The sequence below is a fragment of the Electrona antarctica genome (assembly GCF_951216825.1).
Source record: "Electrona antarctica genome assembly, chromosome: 1".
Lineage (NCBI taxonomy): Eukaryota > Metazoa > Chordata > Actinopteri > Myctophiformes > Myctophidae > Electrona > Electrona antarctica.
In genome coordinates this window covers 33,401,575-33,420,696 of record NC_136806.1, presented here as the reverse complement: position 1 = coordinate 33,420,696, position 19,122 = coordinate 33,401,575, and positions in this window count along the sequence as shown.

Genomic DNA, 19,122 nt, shown 5'->3' with positions numbered 1-19,122 from the left:
AAGTGGAATAACTTTTGCAACTTTCATTCGATCTGGAAACTTGCCTGACTGAAAGGATAAATTAAAAATATAACAAAGGGGTTTGATGATACAATCAATTGTCTTTTTCACTATAACCATGTCTAACCCATCACAATCAGTGGATGTCTTATTTTTAGACTTTGTTACCATAGTTAGGATTTCTTGTTCACTAACATTTGCCACAAACATAGATTGCAACACTTTACTACTTCCTGTCCAATCTGTTTCATCATGATTTTCAATTAAGTCTGCCAAATTTGGTCCAATGTTTACAAAAAAAGAATTGAATTCGTTCACCATTTCGTTCTTGTCTTTTATAATTGTATTATTAGTATTGAAATGACTAGGTAAGTTTGTGGAAACTGGTTTATTACCCATTACTTTGTTTAAGATATTCCAGGTACCTTTAATGTTATTTTTATTTTCATCCAACAATTTGTTATAGTAATCTTTCTTGGCCAGTCTCATAATTAATACCAACTTATTCTTGTACGCTTTATATTTCATTTCGGCATTCTTTGTTCTAGATTTGATAAAGTCTCTATACAATTTGTTTTTCTTTTTAGATGCATTCTGTAAGCTTTTTGTTATCCAAGGTTTTCTGTTGCCGTTTTTTTTTTGCTTATGTAAAACTAATGGACAGTGTTTTTCATACAGTGCCAAGTATTTATTTAAAAAAGCCTCATATGCTGCATTAACCTCATTCACATAGACCCCCGTCCAGTCAACCTGCCTAAGATCATCCCTGAACATGTTTATTGCATTATCCTTTCTTATTCTTATATATCTAGGCACATTTTCCTCCTCATCCTTCTTGATTTGGCATTCTAATGTAAGAAAAATAGGTAAATGGTCGCTGACATCATTTATCACCAAACCACTTATGATTTTCTTCTCCAAGCTGTTGGTAAAAATATGGTCAATTAATGTAGCAGATGTTTCCGTTATTCTACTAGGCTTTGTTATTAATGGGTATAATCCTCTGCCGTATAGTGACTCCAAATATTCGGATGATGCCTTATGGCTGGATACCTTTAAGAGGTCCACATTGGTATCTCCACAGATAAAGAATGTTTTGTTTTCGTTTACCCTACTTAATATATCTTCAAGTGTTTCTGTGAATGTTTCTACCGTTGACCCAGGTTTCCTATATATACAAGTAACAATTATATTGCTCCTTTTTTCCATCTGTATTTCCACCGTTACACACTCCATTAGGTCATCAATTGCCATTGTCATGTATTCGACTGATTTACAATTCAGTTTATTGTCCACAAAGAGTGCCACGCCTCCTGACTTCTTATTTGATCTATTTGTGTGGTATAATTCATAACCATCAATGTGGAAGTCACAACCCCTTTCCTCATCTATCCAAGTTTCCGACAAGGCTATCAACTTGAATTTACCTTTAAGAGTGTTCAGAAAATCATTGATTGGAGTAAAGCTTTTGTAAAGGCTCCTACAATTGAAATGTATTAACGAAAATGTGTTACGTAAATCAACCTTATCCCGAAACTGTTCCTCTGTATAATAATCACAGGTGGCATTGATGGAATTAAACACATGATTTTCAGGATCAACATTATATTCAAAGTCGTGCAGTTTATACTCTGTATCATCCTCCATTGGGAATAAATGTTCAATTGTCTCTGTCATTTTTTACATTAAAGTTTTGCAGTTTGTTTCCATACACGATCGATGCATTGCATTTTAAAATACCTTTAGATTCCAGTGCCGTTCCATCAGCCCCAGTCTTAGTCCCTGCGCAGGCCGTCCGCCAGTCCGCTGTCAAACGGTGGCGCAAGCCTACTATTCCGGCTCCAAAACCGGCTAGCGACTTCACCCTGGTGCCGTTCCAATATACCCTCGCATACCGAATCGATGTCCCTCTCCGATCTGAATCCATGTGATTGTTTACGTGACTTCGGCTAAACGTAGCCTGACTGGCTTTAGAAGACACTTTAGAAGAAGTGTGTAAAGTGTCTGTCTGGGACTGCTCGTATGCGAGGCTGCAGCTGGGTGCATCTCAAACAGTGTGGAGACTTCTGTTTACAAACGAAACCTCGCAAGACGTCCCCGCGAGAGTTGGGAACGCCGTAGTACTGCTTAGTCTATCTCCGACTAAAATAGTAACTTTATAAATCTATCTTAAAAGACGAAAATAAAACCGCATGAGTTTTCCTGATGTCATAAACTGTCAGAATCAGCTTTTGTTGCGTTGGTTCATGTGCTAAAAGAGTGACTTTGAGAGCATTGAAATCAGTGACCATATAAATATGGTTTTTCGATGGAAGCAACAGCTATACCTATTTTAAATAGTCTTGCACAGGGCCCTGAAAGCTGCGGGCCCTGGCCTGGCGCTTAAACTAAAGTATTAGCTATACCTATTTTAAATAGTCTTGCACAGGGCCCTGAAAGCTGCGGGCCCTGGCCTGCACAGTTCCATGATAATCTGGGCCTGAGTATAGTATAGCCTTTCTTCCGCTGCAGTAGGCTTCGGCTTTGTTCCGGCATACTCTATCAGTCTCTCCTTCTGTGCTTCATCATACTCTATCAGTCTCTCCTTCTGTGCTTCATCATACTCTATCAGTCTCTCCTTCTGTGCTTCATCATACTCTATCAGTCTCTCCTTCTGTGCTTCATCATACTCTATCAGTCTCTCCTTCTGTGCTTCATCATACTCTATCAGTCTCTCCTTCTGTGCTTCATCATACTCTATCAGTCTCTCCTTCTGTGCTTCATCATACTCTATCAGTCTCTCCTATCTCTCTATCATACTCTATCAGTCTCTCCTATCTCTCTATCATACTCTATCAGTCTCTCCTATCTCTCTATCATACTCTATCAGTTTCTCCTATCTCTCTATCATACTCTATCAGTCTCTCCTATCTCTCTATCATACTCTATCAGTCTCTCCTATCTCTCTATCATACTCTGTCAGTCTCTCCTATCTCTCTATCATACTCTATCAGTCTCTCCTATCTCTCTATCATACTCTATCAGTCTCTCCTATCTCTCTATCATACTCTATCAGTCTCTCCTATCTCTCTATCATACTCTATCAGTCTCTCCTATCTCTCTATCATACTCTATCAGTCTCTCCTTCTGTGCTTCATCATTTCATACTCTATCAGTCTCTCCTTCTGTGCTTCATCATTTCATACTCTATCAGTCTCTCCTTCTGTGCTTCATCATACTCTATCAGTCTCTCCTTCTGTGCTTCATCATACTCTATCAGTCTCTCCTATCTCTCTATCATACTCTATCAGTCTCTCCTATCTCTCTATCATACTCTATCAGTCTCTCCTATCTCTCTATCATACTCTATCAGTCTCTCCTATCTCTCTATCATACTCTGTCTCTCCTATCTCTCTATCATACTCTATCAGTCTCTCCTTCTGTGCTTCATCATTTCATACTCTATCAGTCTCTCCTTCTGTGCTTCATCATTTCATACTCTATCAGTCTCTCCTTCTGTGCTTCATCATACTCTATCAGTCTCTCCTTCTGTGCTTCATCATACTCTATCAGTCTCTCCTTCTGTGCTTCATCATTTCTTAATGGCCGCTGTTCATTGCTTCTTTAATGACTGCTAGTGGCCCCGGCAGGGGCTTGGTAGGAGATAGAGGCCACAGAGGTTGACAGGACAGGACGCCCCGTCGGCCTCACATCCAGAGCCAATTTGCCTCTGAAATGTAGTGGACACCTTAGATCTGCTATTTTCATACTACTACTACTACTACTACTACTACTACTAATACTACTACTACTACTACAACTACAACTACTAACAACAACAACAACATTTTGAATAATGTTGCAAATATTTAAAACGCAAATCCTCTCTTTTCAGATTAGGGTCCGTGACCAAATATACAGTACATCAATGTGTGGGTCCTTGACATGAAAACGTTTCAGAACCACTGCAGTACTGTCTGAGCTTGTGAGCTACCCAAACACAAAGACCATACTGTATATACAGTATGTGTACACTATGAAAAATACATGTTGGCATTTGGTATATTGCGCCAGATTTTGCTCCATCTGCAGTCCCTGGCAGGTTAATAAAGCATGAAATCTACAATAACAATTCAACTCTTCACGACGTAATATAGACCTTGGGGGATATGAAACTAAAGCCATCAAATCAAATGCATTCCAATTATTAGTGATTACATGTCTGTTTAACATTAAGATCACCACTCATCGTGTATGTACTATCTACACATTGTGAGCTTAAGCGGTTTTGAGCTAAGATATTGGAGCTAAAACAGGAGGGGGCCTAGTATGGAGCCCTTCGGAATCCTGTCAACGACTGTACATATAGGGTTTAAGGGCCCTATTTCCGTCCGTGCTAATCCCCTTATCCCTAAACTTCTTTGCCCTTTTTACTATTTTGAAAATCATGTTTGAATAGTGCAAATAGCCAATCTACAAGCTCACAGTGTGTTGATGTAGATCGGCTATAGTTGAACAAGTTTTTCAAAATAGTAAAAAACTAAATTAGGAAAAAGAGAAGGCAGACTGACCACAATTTGGTGGTTTTGGGTGAAGTCAGCCCTCAGGGCCTTCTGCCCTGCCCTTACTTTGCAGGGATTTTCTTACATCCCTCCCGTATACTGGGCAGGGTTTTTCCTTTTTTACATGAGTTGGCCATTGTTATAATCTACTAGAGTCTGGAAAAGCATTCCAGCAGCCAGCTTGCAGCATGGCCACGCAAAGTGACTACTGGAGTGACTACTTGCCAATTTGGCAATGCAGTCTGTGCATGGTGTACAAAGTTCACAGGCAGAAGGGGAGCAAGGGAGACAGGCAGAGATGGAATGAGGGAGGCGGGATGTGGAAACAAAACAACATGAGAGTGCAAAGCTCTCAGCTTACTATCCATGCACCTGGCAACGTAGAAAACGTTACACCTACCCGTTCAGTCGTGGCTTCCAACCCTCGCCTATATGCTCACTCCTCTCTCTTGTCCTGCTCCCCGCTGTCATTCATCTATTCATCCATACATTTGCTCTGGCCTCGAGGGCAAACGAGGGCAAAGCCGCCAGCGTATTGAATTATATACCGGAGCGCATTAAGCAAAGGTCCTCTGCTCGATTTCCCCACTCAATGCCGTGGCATTAGGAAGGAAGAAGAATGCTGGGCGCATGCTGGGAAGACCGGCCCCTGCACAAAGGTCACTGCTGATGCTGTGATCTGACGTGTATATAGTCCCCTCTAGATGACCCTATAGCCTCTGGGCTGCCTGCGGTGATACAGCCAGGGACACCAACGCTACAGTAGGCCTACAGAGCCAATAAGCCTCGAGGAAGAACAGTGTTCTGGGCTGAGGGCAGATGTTAACATCTTATCACTCTTAAATGTTTATCTCATCTTAGCACACACACACACACACACACACACACACACACACACACACCCTTGCGCCGCATGCACAAGGGTGGAGTTATGGAGCATTTGAGTAAAATGGCGAATGCCCCCTAAGCTTAGGAGGCAGTAATCAAAAAAGATGCAGGGAAGGTGCTGAGCACTAGTGCTCTTTGACATTATGCCTGTCCTCGATGAGTCCATTAGTCGACAAATCGATCAGAAATTAATAACTACCAATCTCTTAGTCGATTAGTCAATGTTTTTTTTGGGTTTTTTTTGCATGATTCGACTTGGGTGACATACCGAGAGCCACAATTGTATTTTTTATTTTTTATGAATTAGTTAATGTTAGAATACATGTAAGACCTATTTGACAGTTGCAGAAACACAATTGCCTTCCTTGATGCATTAATGAGCGTCAACGAGCAACAGCTGGACACGCATGCACGCACATACACGCACGCACGCACACACGCACGTACACACGCACGCACACAAAATGTAGGCCTAGTTGCCTAATAGTCATTAGTCAAGGACAGCCCTGTTTGACATCAACACCCACACAGATTAAAACCTGTACAACCACATAGTCTGTTGGCCCCCGAGTTTTTCTGCCGGTCTGAGGGGATCAGTTACAAACACGCTCCTCTAACTTTAGACCACCTCTGCGCCACAGCGTAAGCCACTCTGATTGGTCCAAAATATCCCCATGCAAACTGAGAGCTGGTGGCAGCTTATTATCTGCTTGTTATACATGGTTTGATTGTTTCATTGTAGTACACTATGCCATCTATGTCTACACGGGATACACTCGGGATGTTCAAAACAGTGTCATTATCACTCGCGTGCAAGTGCATATACACACACATTAAAAGATCAAATGGAAATGCTGATTATTAACATGGATGAGGGAGACTTTGAAGTCAATCTTAAAAAAGGAAGATAGTGTCAGTGATAACAGCTGTTGTTGACATTAGACAGAGGCCAGAGAGTCAGCTCGAGCTGTGAATACACATTCTCTCATCAAAGCCGTCGGCGGACAGCAATGCCAAAGCAATCATTGTGTGTTATTTATGCACACCATAGCATGATCTCAGTTGCTGAAATCTGAAGAAGCTTATAGTCACAATTAATGCAGAATGTTTTGTATTTCAAGGCACTGAGGATAACCTCAGTTGATACATTATGAGCACAGTGACAGTTCCGATTATTATTAACCGATTCCATGTCACTACGATAGGCAGTAACGCCAGGCTAGTGACTTCCGACCCGGAAGTGATTGCCCTTCATTTGGGCTCCATGGGCTCGCTCACGGCCATGATCTGCCGCTTGAACTATTATTATGCATAGTGCGACCTCGAATTAATGTTTTATTAAGCTCTAAACATGGTCCTTTATCTCAATCTGAGCCCTATAATGCTTTAAATCGCGTGCGTGCGCGTGCACTTGGCTATTCGATGACTACACACCATGGGAGCTATATCGGAGGCTAACGATGGCTGCTTAAAACGGTAAATAAAATATTATTAATTCTGGATTTAATGACATAAAACAAACCCGAGAGATCTCGTGTTGGCAAAGGCGGTTGCGAGCATGAATCCCGATTAGCTACCCTCACAAAAAAGCATGCCGTGTGCCTGGGCCTAGTGGTCCGGTCACCTAGGCTGGTAATCCAGTCTGACAGCATGTCGCGGGTTCGAGTCCCGATCCCGACGACCTTTGCTGCGTGTCTTCCCCCCCATCTCTCTCCCCCTTTCCTGTCAAACTACTGTTAATCTATCAATAAAGGCAAAAAAACGAAAAATATCTTACCATTTTTGTTTTATATATACTGCCTCCCCCTGGTCAGGTGGACCAGCTCACTACTCATGGATTGAAGGAAGCATGAGCTCAGTTCGGGGCTCTCCCCAGGTTGGCAGAGGGAGAGTAGCGCCCAGGATTACAGTTTAGGCCAGGGGTGCCTATTTGCGATCTACCAGTATATCACAAAGGCTGTGCAGGTAGATCACATGCCCCTAAAGAGTATTTCATTTAAATATATTGAAGAAAAAAAAAACATTTCTCCCCCTCTATTTCCCATTCCAAGTGCATTTGTCTTATACTGTACAGAATGTAACACGAACTCTACTATTCCGAAGCCCTATTCATTCTGTCATAAACTATAGTAAAACCAAACAAAAACAGGGCGGCGGTGGCTCAGGGGGTAGAGTGGCTGGATGGTAACTGCAAGGTTGCCAGTTCGAACCCGGGCTCCCCCAGAGTTGGTGTCGAAGTGTCCTTGCACTATATATTTCTAAAACTATGAAACATTTCAAAGATTTATTTTCAGGCAAACATGTCCACCGTAAGATGAACCTAAATAGGTTTGAATGGGGTTTCTAGGTGTAAGTATGTACTGTAGGACAAGTAGCATGCCAAAGTTTGTGTAATTGCCATTGAGAATGCATTGGGCGTTTAAGTTAAATAACTCCGAAACTACAAAACATTTCAAAGTAAAAAGTTCCAGCATGTGTCTCCACAGTAAGCTGAATTATAAAATGTGTGAATGGAGTTTCTAGGTGAAAGTGCTTTTTTGACGTGCCAATATCTGCCATTGAGCCCCATTATAAATTTCTCAAATTTGAAAGCACTATATATTTCTAAAACTATGAAACATTTCAAAGATTCCTTTTCAGGCAAACATGTCCACCGTAAGATGAACCTAAATAGGTTTCAATGGGGTTTCTATAGGTGTAAGTAAGTATGTAGGACTAGTAGCATGCCAAAGTTTGTGCTATTGCCATTGAGAATGCATTGGGCGTTTAAGTTAAATAACTCAGAAACTACAAATCATTTCAAAGTAAAAAGTTCCAGCATTTGTCTTCACAGTAAGCTGAATTATAAAATGTGTGAATGGAGTTTCTAGGTGAAAGTGATTTTTTTACGTGCCATAGAGCTGCCATTGAGCCCCATTATAAATTTATCAAATTTGAAAGCACTATATTTCTAAAACTATGAAACATTTCAAAGATTCCTTTTCAGGCAAACATGTCCACCGTAAGATGAACCTAAATAGGTTTGAATGGGGTTTCTAGGTGTAAGTATGTAGGACTAGCAGCATGCCAAAGTTTGTGATATTGCCATTGAGAATGCATTGGGCGTTTAAGTTAAATAACTCCGAAACTACAAATAATTTCAAAGTAAAAAATTCCAGCATGTGTCTCCACAGTAAGCTGAATTATAAAATGTGTGAATGGAGTTTCTAGGTGAAAGTGATTTTTTTGACGTGCCATAGAGCTGCCATTGAGCCCCATTATAAATTTCTCAAATTTGAAAGCACTATATATTTCTAAAACTATGAAACATTTCAAAGATTCCATTTCAGGCAACATGTCCACCGTAAGATTAACCTAAATAGGTTTGAATGGGGTTTCTATAGGTGTAAGTATGTAGGACTAGTAGCATGCCAAAGTTTGTGCTATTGCCATTGAGAATGCATTGGGCGTTTAAGTTAAATAACTCAGAAACTACAAATCATTTCAAAGTAAAAAGTTCCAGCATTTGTCTTCACAGTAAGCTGAATTATAAAATGTGCGAATGGAGTTTCTAGGTGAAAGTGATTTTTTTGACATGCCATAGAGCTGCCATTGAGCCCCATTATAAATGTATCAAATTTGAAAGCACTATATTTCTAAAACTATGAATCATTTCAAAGAATCCGTTTCAGGCAAACATGTCCACCGTAAGATTAACCTAAATAGGTTTGAATGGGGTTTCTATAGGTGTAAGTATGTAGGACTAGTAGCATGCCAAAGTTTGTGCTATTGCCATTGAGAATGCATTGGGCGTTTAAGTTAAATAACTCAGAAACTACAAATCATTTCAAAGTAAAAAGTTCCAGCATTTGTCTTCACAGTAAGCTGAATTATAAAATGTGTGAATGGAGTTTCTAGGTGAAAGTGCTTTTTTTACGTGCCATAGAGCTGCCATTGAGCCCCATTATAAATTTATCAAATTTGAAAGCACTATATTTCTAAAACTATGAAACATTTCAAAGATTCCTTTTCAGGCAAACATGTCCACCGTAAGATGAACCTAAATAGGTTTGAATGGGGTTTCTAGGTGTAAGTATGTAGGACTAGCAGCATGCCAAAGTTTGTGATATTGCCATTGAGAATGCATTGGGCGTTTAAGTTAAATAACTCCGAAACTACAAATAATTTCAAAGTAAAAAATTCCAGCATGTGTCTCCACAGTAAGCTGAATTATAAAATGTGTGAATGGAGTTTCTAGGTGAAAGTGATTTTTTTGACGTGCCATAGAGCTGCCATTGAGCCCCATTATAAATTTCTCAAATTTGAAAGCACTATATATTTCTAAAACTATGAAACATTTCAAAGATTCCATTTCAGGCAACATGTCCACCGTAAGATTAACCTAAATAGGTTTGAATGGGGTTTCTATAGGTGTAAGTATGTAGGACTAGTAGCATGCCAAAGTTTGTGCTATTGCCATTGAGAATGCATTGGGCGTTTAAGTTAAATAACTCAGAAACTACAAATCATTTCAAAGTAAAAAGTTCCAGCATTTGTCTTCACAGTAAGCTGAATTATAAAATGTGCGAATGGAGTTTCTAGGTGAAAGTGATTTTTTTGACATGCCATAGAGCTGCCATTGAGCCCCATTATAAATGTATCAAATTTGAAAGCACTATATTTCTAAAACTATGAATCATTTCAAAGAATCCGTTTCAGGCAAACATGTCCACCGTAAGATTAACCTAAATAGGTTTGAATGGGGTTTCTATAGGTGTAAGTATGTAGGACTAGTAGCATGCCAAAGTTTGTGCTATTGCCATTGAGAATGCATTGGGCGTTTAAGTTAAATAACTCAGAAACTACAAATCATTTCAAAGTAAAAAGTTCCAGCATTTGTCTTCACAGTAAGCTGAATTATAAAATGTGTGAATGGAGTTTCTAGGTGAAAGTGATTTTTTGACGTGCCATAGAGCTGCCATTGAGCCCCATTATAAATTTATCAAATTTGAAAGCACTATATTTCTAAAACTATGAAACATTTCAAAGAATCCGTTTCAGGCAAACATGTCCACCGTAAGATTAACCTAAATAGGTTTGAATGGGGTTTCTAGGTGTAAGTATGTAGGACTAGCAGCATGCCAAAGTTTGTGATATTGCCATTGAGAATGCATTGGGCGTTTAAGTTAAATAACTCCGAAACTACAAATAATTTCAAAGTAAAAAGTTCCAGCATGTGTCTCCACAGTAAGCTGAATTATAAAATGTGTGAATGGAGTTTCTAGGTGAAAGTAATTTTTTGACGTGCCATAGAGCTGCCATTGAGCCCCATTATAAATTTCTCAAATTTGAAAGCACTATATTTCTAAAACTATGCCTGAAAAGAAACCTTTGCAATGTTTCAAACATGTTCACCGTAAGATGAACGTAAATAGGTTTGAATGGGGTTTCTAGGTGTAAGTATGTAGGACTAGTAGCATGCCAAAGTTTGTGCTATTGCCATTGAGAATGCATTGGGCGTTTAAGTTAAATAACTCAGAAACTACAAATCATTTCAAAGTAAAAAGTTCCAGCATGTGTCTCCACAGTAAGCTGAATTATAAAATGTGCGAATAGAGTGTCTAGGTGAAAGTAATTGTTTGACGTGCCATAGAGCTGCCATTGAGCCCCATTATACTTTTCTCAAATTTGAAAGCACTATATTTCTAAAACTACAGTATGAAACATTTCAAAGATTTATTTTCAGGCAAACATGTCCACCGTAAGATGAACCTAAATAGGTTTGAATGGGGTTTCTATAGTGTAAGTATGTAGGACTAGTAGCATGCCAAAGCTTGTGCTATTGCCATTGAGAATGCATTGGGCGTTTAAGTTAAATACAGGGGGGACATATTTTGACAGCAGAAACTGCCTGTCATAATTTCTCCCTATTCCAAAGCCCCCCCAGGTACATTATATATTTAAACTATTTTCAGCAATGGTACACTTATTTTTTCAGTGGGTAGATCTTGTTGAGCTGGTCATTTTGAAAGTAGATCTCACGTCATAAATGTGTGGGCACCCCTGGCTTAGGCAATATTGGCAACGGGTGAAAAAATGAGTTACAAAAAATTGTGGGATAGAAAATAGCATCAGTAGATTGTATTGTTGATTCTCAATTAAGCCATTTCTTGACATTTCACTTCAATGAGTAATGATGCACAATAGAACATCAGGGTTAAAAATGGGTTAATTGTCTCCACCAGGCCGAAGGCATGGGGAGAGAGTCCGTTCATCCGTGTGTCCGTCCGTCCGTCCGTCCGTCCGTCCGTCCGTCCGTCTGTGTACAGCTAATCTCCGGCACCGTTAACCGGGTCGATGCCAAACTTTGCACACAGTACACTCCCTAGATGCCAACAATGAACCTATGCCCCAAATTTTCCAGAACGGGCTGTTATAGCGCCACCAGGAGGCCGACTTATGTAAAATACATTTTTCCACATTACTCCTCCATATTTTGTCCAAAAATCCCGCAAATCGTTACACAGTATCTATATAGTGATGTGATCAAAATCCCGCAAATCGTTACACAGTATCTCTATAGTGATGTGATCAAGACAGATCTGTCCGATATTCTATGCTGCTATGATCTATGCTGCTGGTCTAGAGACTCACCTGTCAATCACTTGGCTGCATGCTCTGCCCTGTCCCAGCTGTACTTCATGAGTGATTGAGTGATTAGTAGCAGGCTATAAGAGGAGCTGTGGACAGCAGCTCATTGTCTCCCCAACACCCAACTTGAATAGTGTGTTTCCCTTGTGCTCTGTTGAGCTTGTTATTCTTTATTTCAGTTACTGGGCTTGTTGTAAGTATTCTTTTGCAGTTTGTTTTGGTTAGTTTAGTTCTTTACTTTGTTTTGGTAGTTTATGGGGAGTCTGGGGACTCCGACATTCACATCCAGGCTCAATTATTAGTTTATCAGCCCATATTTTTGTTTGTTAGTTAGGATGCCTACAGTTAGGTCTCGAGTTTATCATTATTGTTTTTGGCATTTAATAAGTTAACCCTTTATTTATTCAGCTATTCAGTGTTTTCTTTTGGTGTTACATTCATGGCTTGTTTGGGGTTCAGTGTCTGTTATTTAATGCCCGATTTTAAAATTTAAATAAATTTGTTATATTTTTGTAAACTTTTGACCTGACTTTGTGTCCTTTATTATGTTGTGGTCCTTGGTTTTCGAGCCTAGGTCTAACAATCCAAACAGAAAAATCCTATCTAATTGCACCCCCATAGTGATGATTTGTTTGGCTGAGCAATGTACGTATTGTAACGTTTTCAGGAACCGGAGGCATATAGTTCAGAATCCGAGGCTCCGTCTTTATTGGTAACTTTGCCCAGAGCTTTTCAATGAATGAACATGTGTAACGATCAGATATTACTATCACTGTTACCATTATTTAAATTACGAGTTATGAATGATCTCCTCTTAGGATACAATCTGATAAAGTGGAATGTAAAGAAATAGCCTAAATAAGCAGCAGTAAACACAGTCAGAAACACAACTCACGTCAACCTTTTATCTACTCAAAGCAAGGAATCAACAGTTATACATACAGGGTTGAATGAATGACTGAATGAATCGCAACGAGTGTTCGTGTCTCACACACGCACGCGCTCGCTTATTGTTTTGTATAGTTCCGTGGTTGTTTTCCAAACAAAGTCTGTTCCTCCTTGTAACACTCCCTCCAATGTAAAGTAGAAGATAGTAAAGTAATAAAGTAAATAGTAAGTCCCCGTAGAGGACGTAATCCAGTTGAATCCACTCCAAAGGAAGAGGAAGAACGACACCTCGGATCCTCGCGGGACGAAGAAATATATAAATAAATAAAAGACGAACGATCTCACCAATTAGAAGAACGTCTCGAGCGGCCTCTTCATTTAGTGAGCGCAATCGTTCTGGTAGCTATAGCTTAAAGAGATGTTTTAGACTTAGAGAACAAACATATCCAGGTCCCTCGTAGACTCCCTGTTTCCTTGTCTGTCTCTCTCCCAGGTCTACCTCAGGCCGGTAACCGACGCCTACTTTATGGGCGTCAATCCCACTCCTGACCCATGTCAATCACATGATATCAAATCATAAACATCGTCTTTAAAACCCCCCCAAATAATAACAAAATCACAACATAGACAGCACAGAATATATAGGACCTTACCCTTGACAGATGGCGTTAATTCAGAAATATTAAATAATACAACATGCACTTTTAAATGTTGATATTAAAAATAAATCATTGTATAACTTGTGTGGCAGTTGCTACATAGACCCCCCCTCCAGCCAGCGGCATCTAGGGTTTGGTACATCCATAGCATTTAATAAATTAATATTTACCACCACCACAGAATCCTGTTCATCAGGTGGGTTTTTCCATCACAATCAGATAAGTCTCTGTCCTATTTTTTGCTGGTCCTTCCCACTCAGGCGCTAGCATGGCGGAGAATGTTTTGTTGGCCTGGTGAGAGAGGACGCGCCCTGACCTGACTAGGTCACCCTGCTGAAATTGGCCTACTTTCCTGCGGGCATTCTCTGGCCTAGCTTGTCTAGCCTGGTGCACCCCCACTCTCCTCCTGACCTCCTCCGCCCACTTCTGCTGTCTCTTCTTCACCAGGAGGTAAACGTTGGCAGGGCTTCTCCTTGGACCTGGACCCCTCTGGTCAAGGCGGGTGTTCAGTAACGGTGATGGCTTAGTGTCCTTTGCCTTGTCCTGCCGACATGTCTCACAGGCCTTCGTATGACCCCACACGTCCTTCCGGACACTTGGCCACCAGGCCACCTCCATCACTCTCAAGAGGGTCTTCAGTCGCCCCCGATGACCACCGAAGGGTTTCTGGTGAAGGTACCGGAGGAACGCCGGCACCAGAGACTGAGGAACGACCACCTGCCATTTCCCTCCCTGGCCAGGTACTCCTCTGTGCAGTACCTGGAACTCACAGAGGCGGATGCGGTCTGGTGAAGGTGTAGACTGACCGCTGTCCTTCCTCAAGTCCCTCACACCCTGGTCTTTCCCTTGTGCCAGGGCCAGTTCTTCCAAGGAGGTTGGTAAGTGAGAGTAGCTCTCTGCGGAGGCTACTCTCAGAATGTCGCTGATGATGGGCGCCGGATGAGCGTCTTGTGTAGTCCCGGCAGTCACCCTCCTGTGGTCCACACAGAGCCTATTGGTCCCGTCTGGGATGTGTACCAGTACCACAGGGGATGCTCCAGCTGACGACGACGACTCAGGAGCCGGTGCCTCTGTGTTGTTGGTCGAGCCACTTCTCACCTCGCCTGGAGTTGATGCATGGAAGAGGAGAGCCGGAGAGGAGAGTGAATGTGCACCAGGCAGACTGCAGGGCACAAGTGGCATGGGGCTGACATCAGTGGACACGGCTGTGGGACTGGTTGTCAGGGGTGTGCTAGTGGGTTTTAAGCTAGCTAGCTCCTTCCTCAACATGTCATCCCTCCGCAACATACAGTTCACAGTTTCCCTTTCTAGCTTATGCATGTCTTCTCTCAGAATGTTTATAGCAGCCTCAAAAGACTGCCTCAAGTGGATTTCCCTGTTCACTGCACTGTCCACAGACTCTCTGAAATCAGTGTTTAGCTTAGCCACCAGTTCCCTCAGAGAATTTAATTCTCCTTTAACTTCAACATTTTCAGACTTCATAACCTTCACTTCCCTCTTAAGCTCGCAACACAGAGCCTCAAAATCTCCAATTTCATCATCATCATCATCATCATCATCATTATTTTCATCATCATCATCATCATTATTTTCAGGTGCTTTACCCTGTAGTGTACTTTGATTATCATCCTCTACATATATCTCTTGCAACAAAGTTGACATCTCATCATGAATAGAGGAAATGAAATGAGTAGCACTGAACTCGACTGTATTCACTTTTCTTGTTGCCATACTGCAGGCCAAAATACAAAACCAAACCAAACAGAATCAATTTAAATCATCCCCGTGTTGGGCCACCATATGTAACGATCAGATATTACTATCACTGTTACCATTATTTAAATTACGAGTTATGAATGATCTCCTCTTAGGATACAATCTGATAAAGTGGAATGTAAAGAAATAGCCTAAATAAGCAGCAGTAAACACAGTCAGAAACACAACTCACGTCAACCTTTTATCTACTCAAAGCAAGGAATCAACAGTTATACATACAGGGTTGAATGAATGACTGAATGAATCGCAACGAGTGTTCGTGTCTCACACACGCACGCGCTCGCTTATTGTTTTGTATAGTTCCGTGGTTGTTTTCCAAACAAAGTCTGTTCCTCCTTGTAACACTCCCTCCAATGTAAAGTAGAAGATAGTAAAGTAATAAAGTAAATAGTAAGTCCCCGTAGCGGACGTAATCCAGTTGAATCCACTCCAAAGGAAGAGGAAGAACGACACCTCGGATCCTCGCGGGACGAAGAAATATATAAATAAATAAAAGACGAACGATCTCACCAATTAGAAGAACGTCTCGAGCGGCCTCTTCATATAGTGAGCGCAATCGTTCTGGTAGCTATAGCTTAAAGAGATGTTTTAGACTTAGAGAACAAACATATCCAGGTCCCTCGTAGACTCCCTGTTTCCTTGTCTGTCTCTCTCCCAGGTCTACCTCAGGCCGGTAACCGACGCCTACTTTATGGGCGTCAATCCCACTCCTGACCCATGTCAATCACATGATATCAAATCATAAACATCGTCTTTAAAACCCCCCCAAATAATAACAAAATCACAACATAGACAGCACAGAATATATAGGACCTTACCCTTGACAGATGGCGTTAATTCAGAAATATTAAATAATACAACATGCACTTTTAAATGTTGATATTAAAAATAAATCATTGTATAACTTGTGTGGCAGTTGCTACACATGTACCGTCGCCAATCACACACACAACAACCAGTTTAGCACATCCACATAAGTCACACTCTCCTTCCCAGTCCCGGAAGTCCCTCCGCGCTGGCTCTTGGCTGAAGTCCCACCCCACAGTCACTCCTATTGGCTGAAGTCCTTCCCCACAGTCAATCGTCTTGGCTGAAGTCCCGCCCCACAGTCACTCCTGTTGGCTGAAGTCCCACCCCACATGTAGTCACTCCTGAAGCCGTAGCGAGCCGCTACACTATTGAGGATAAAAAGTGAGGACAGAAAAGTGACGACGCCTATTGAATTTTTGTTTTGCTTCTGAAGCTGTTTTAGATGCAGTATACCACAATGTTCTGAGGTGGTGGGGGTGCTGATATGCAACTTATTTAATATTTGAGTCATTATAATACTGATGCTAGATAAACACAGGCTTGTTTCCATTCCATGCCAGCTTGGAAAATCAACAATGGCGGACATTGTAAACAAATTCATTGGAACTGAAGACTAAAGAGAGGGAGGAATTATACAAAGTAGGGTGACATTGATGGCATCACAAATACGACCATCAGTTGAGCTGTTGCTGGCAATTTCCATAAAAGCCTCTATATGATGAGAAATTCTGATTGTTCAAAATTGCATATTTGTGGGGATAGAAAACACACAGGGGAGCTCAAAAAACATCAAAAATTGAAAGTTGAATTTTATGTTATCTGTCCTTTAAATGCTAGCCACAGTAGACAGAGCAGCGATATAGGAAGTAATATACAGAAATCAACACTTCAGACAATATAACTCAGTAATAGCTCCAATAAGGGCTGCTGCAAGCTTTTGTATTTATTTGTTTTTGTTGTTTTTCTCAGGCACACGTATCTTTGCCCCTGGGTTTTTTCTCAATTACCGTAGACGGCAGATTTGCGCTCACGCTGCGAAACAACATTGAGCGTATTTTCTAAATGTGGAACAATGTCGGTGATGAATGGTGACAGCTTTGTGAGAATGGCAAACGGCTATACTTCAATTTAGTGAGCATCTCGGGCTCACATGGGAGGTCTGGGACTATACACACCTGCTCCTATCTGTTTCCATCTGTACGAGTGCGGAACACCGTGTGTGTGTGTGTGTGTGTGTGTGTGTGTGTGTGTGTGTGTGTGTGTGTGTGTGTGTGTGTGTGTGTGTGTGTGTGTGTGTGTGTGTGTGTGTGTGTGTGTGTGTGTGTGTGTGTGTGTGTGTGTGTGTGTGCATTTAGTGTGAACATGGTTTTATAAATGGCTTTCTCCCCTTTTTGTCTCACAAGGCATACATGGGCGTTTCACTCCACTCGCGTTGGTTCCTTTATCTATTTATGCATCAGATATAGAAAGGGACAGAGGAGCACATTTAGGGGGAGTGGAAAGTGTATCCTTAAGAATTTAATAAGAAAAGAGATCTTGATGGATTACAGACCTTCTCCACTTTTCAGACAGTTTCAGAATGATAAATCACAAAGGCCTTTTAAGCCCCCTCTTTTCTCTTCCCTTGGTCTCGGTCTCTCTCTCTCTCTCTCTCTCTCTCTGTGTGTCTGTCTCACTCCTCCTTCATCCTGCCCTCCCTCTCATCTCAGGAGCCTTGGCTTTCAATTGTAGGAGATTACAGGAGCATAGCCAGACTCCGGCCCGTCGAGGATCTGTTATTAATATTTATATGCATATGAAACAAGCTGTGGGCGGAACAGCTGAACCCTAGTCTAAAAAACCCTTGTGTATACGTATATGGGCCTGGGACGTGTGTGTGTGTGTGTGTGTGTGTGTGTGTGTGTGTGTGTGTGTGTGTGTGTGTGTGTGTGTGTGTGTGTGTGTGTGTGTGTGTGTGTGTGTGTGTGTGTGTGTGTGTGTGTGTGTGTGTGTGTGTGTGTGTGCGCGCGCGCGTTTGCATTTGCATTTGCACGCGCGTACACGTGCATGCCTGCCTGCATGGCTGCCTTTATCCACCCATATCTGACACTAAGCACTTAACAGTGCATGGTGGTCCCAGGCAAGCTGATCCAGGGGTGTGTGTGTGTGTGTTGAAACCTCCCGCTGTGTTTTCTGCCAGGACCTGATTATTAGAAAGACCTCTGGCTCCCCTGACCGTCAAGGTTAAACAGGGGTGTGTGTGTGTGTGTGTGTTTGTGTGTGTGTGTGTGTGTGTGTGTGTGTGTGTGTGTGTGTGTGCGTGCGTGCGTGCGTGCGTGCGTGCGTGCGTGCGTGCGTGCGTGCGTGCGTGCGTGCGTGCGTGCGTGCGTGCGTGCGCGCGTGCGTCCCCTTATAACCACCAGTAAACACATGTGGAGCCAGGCAGCCAATAAGGCTACAGCCGCTATCCTGCTGGTGGTCAGACCAGAAAGGACTGCAGTATAATCCTTCATACATAATAGATAAACGTAATCCTCTGAAACGCAGAGAGATTCTGCCATTGCTCTGCACATGCACCGCCGAGGCCCTGCTGCCCCTGCCAACGGATCAGACGCTATAGGTCTCCCCCCACTCCTCCACGTTCATTAGTAATCGATTACAATGCGTGCACCGAATCCAGCCCCACCGCGACCCGTGTGTCTCCATGCCCCCTGCAGTAAACGTGCCCTCTTGTCGGGAGCACGGTTGTAGCCGACCCACGCAAGCCTACATAGGATTCATGATGACTTTTTTATGTTTTGATGTATTGCCATGTTTTTTGTTCTTGCTTACTGTAAATCGCTCTGGATTAAGAGCGTCTGTTAAATGCCTAAATTGTAAATTGAAAATTGTAATTGTAAATTGTAAATTGTTCACGGCAATGTAACACATTGAACATCGACTGCTGCTTC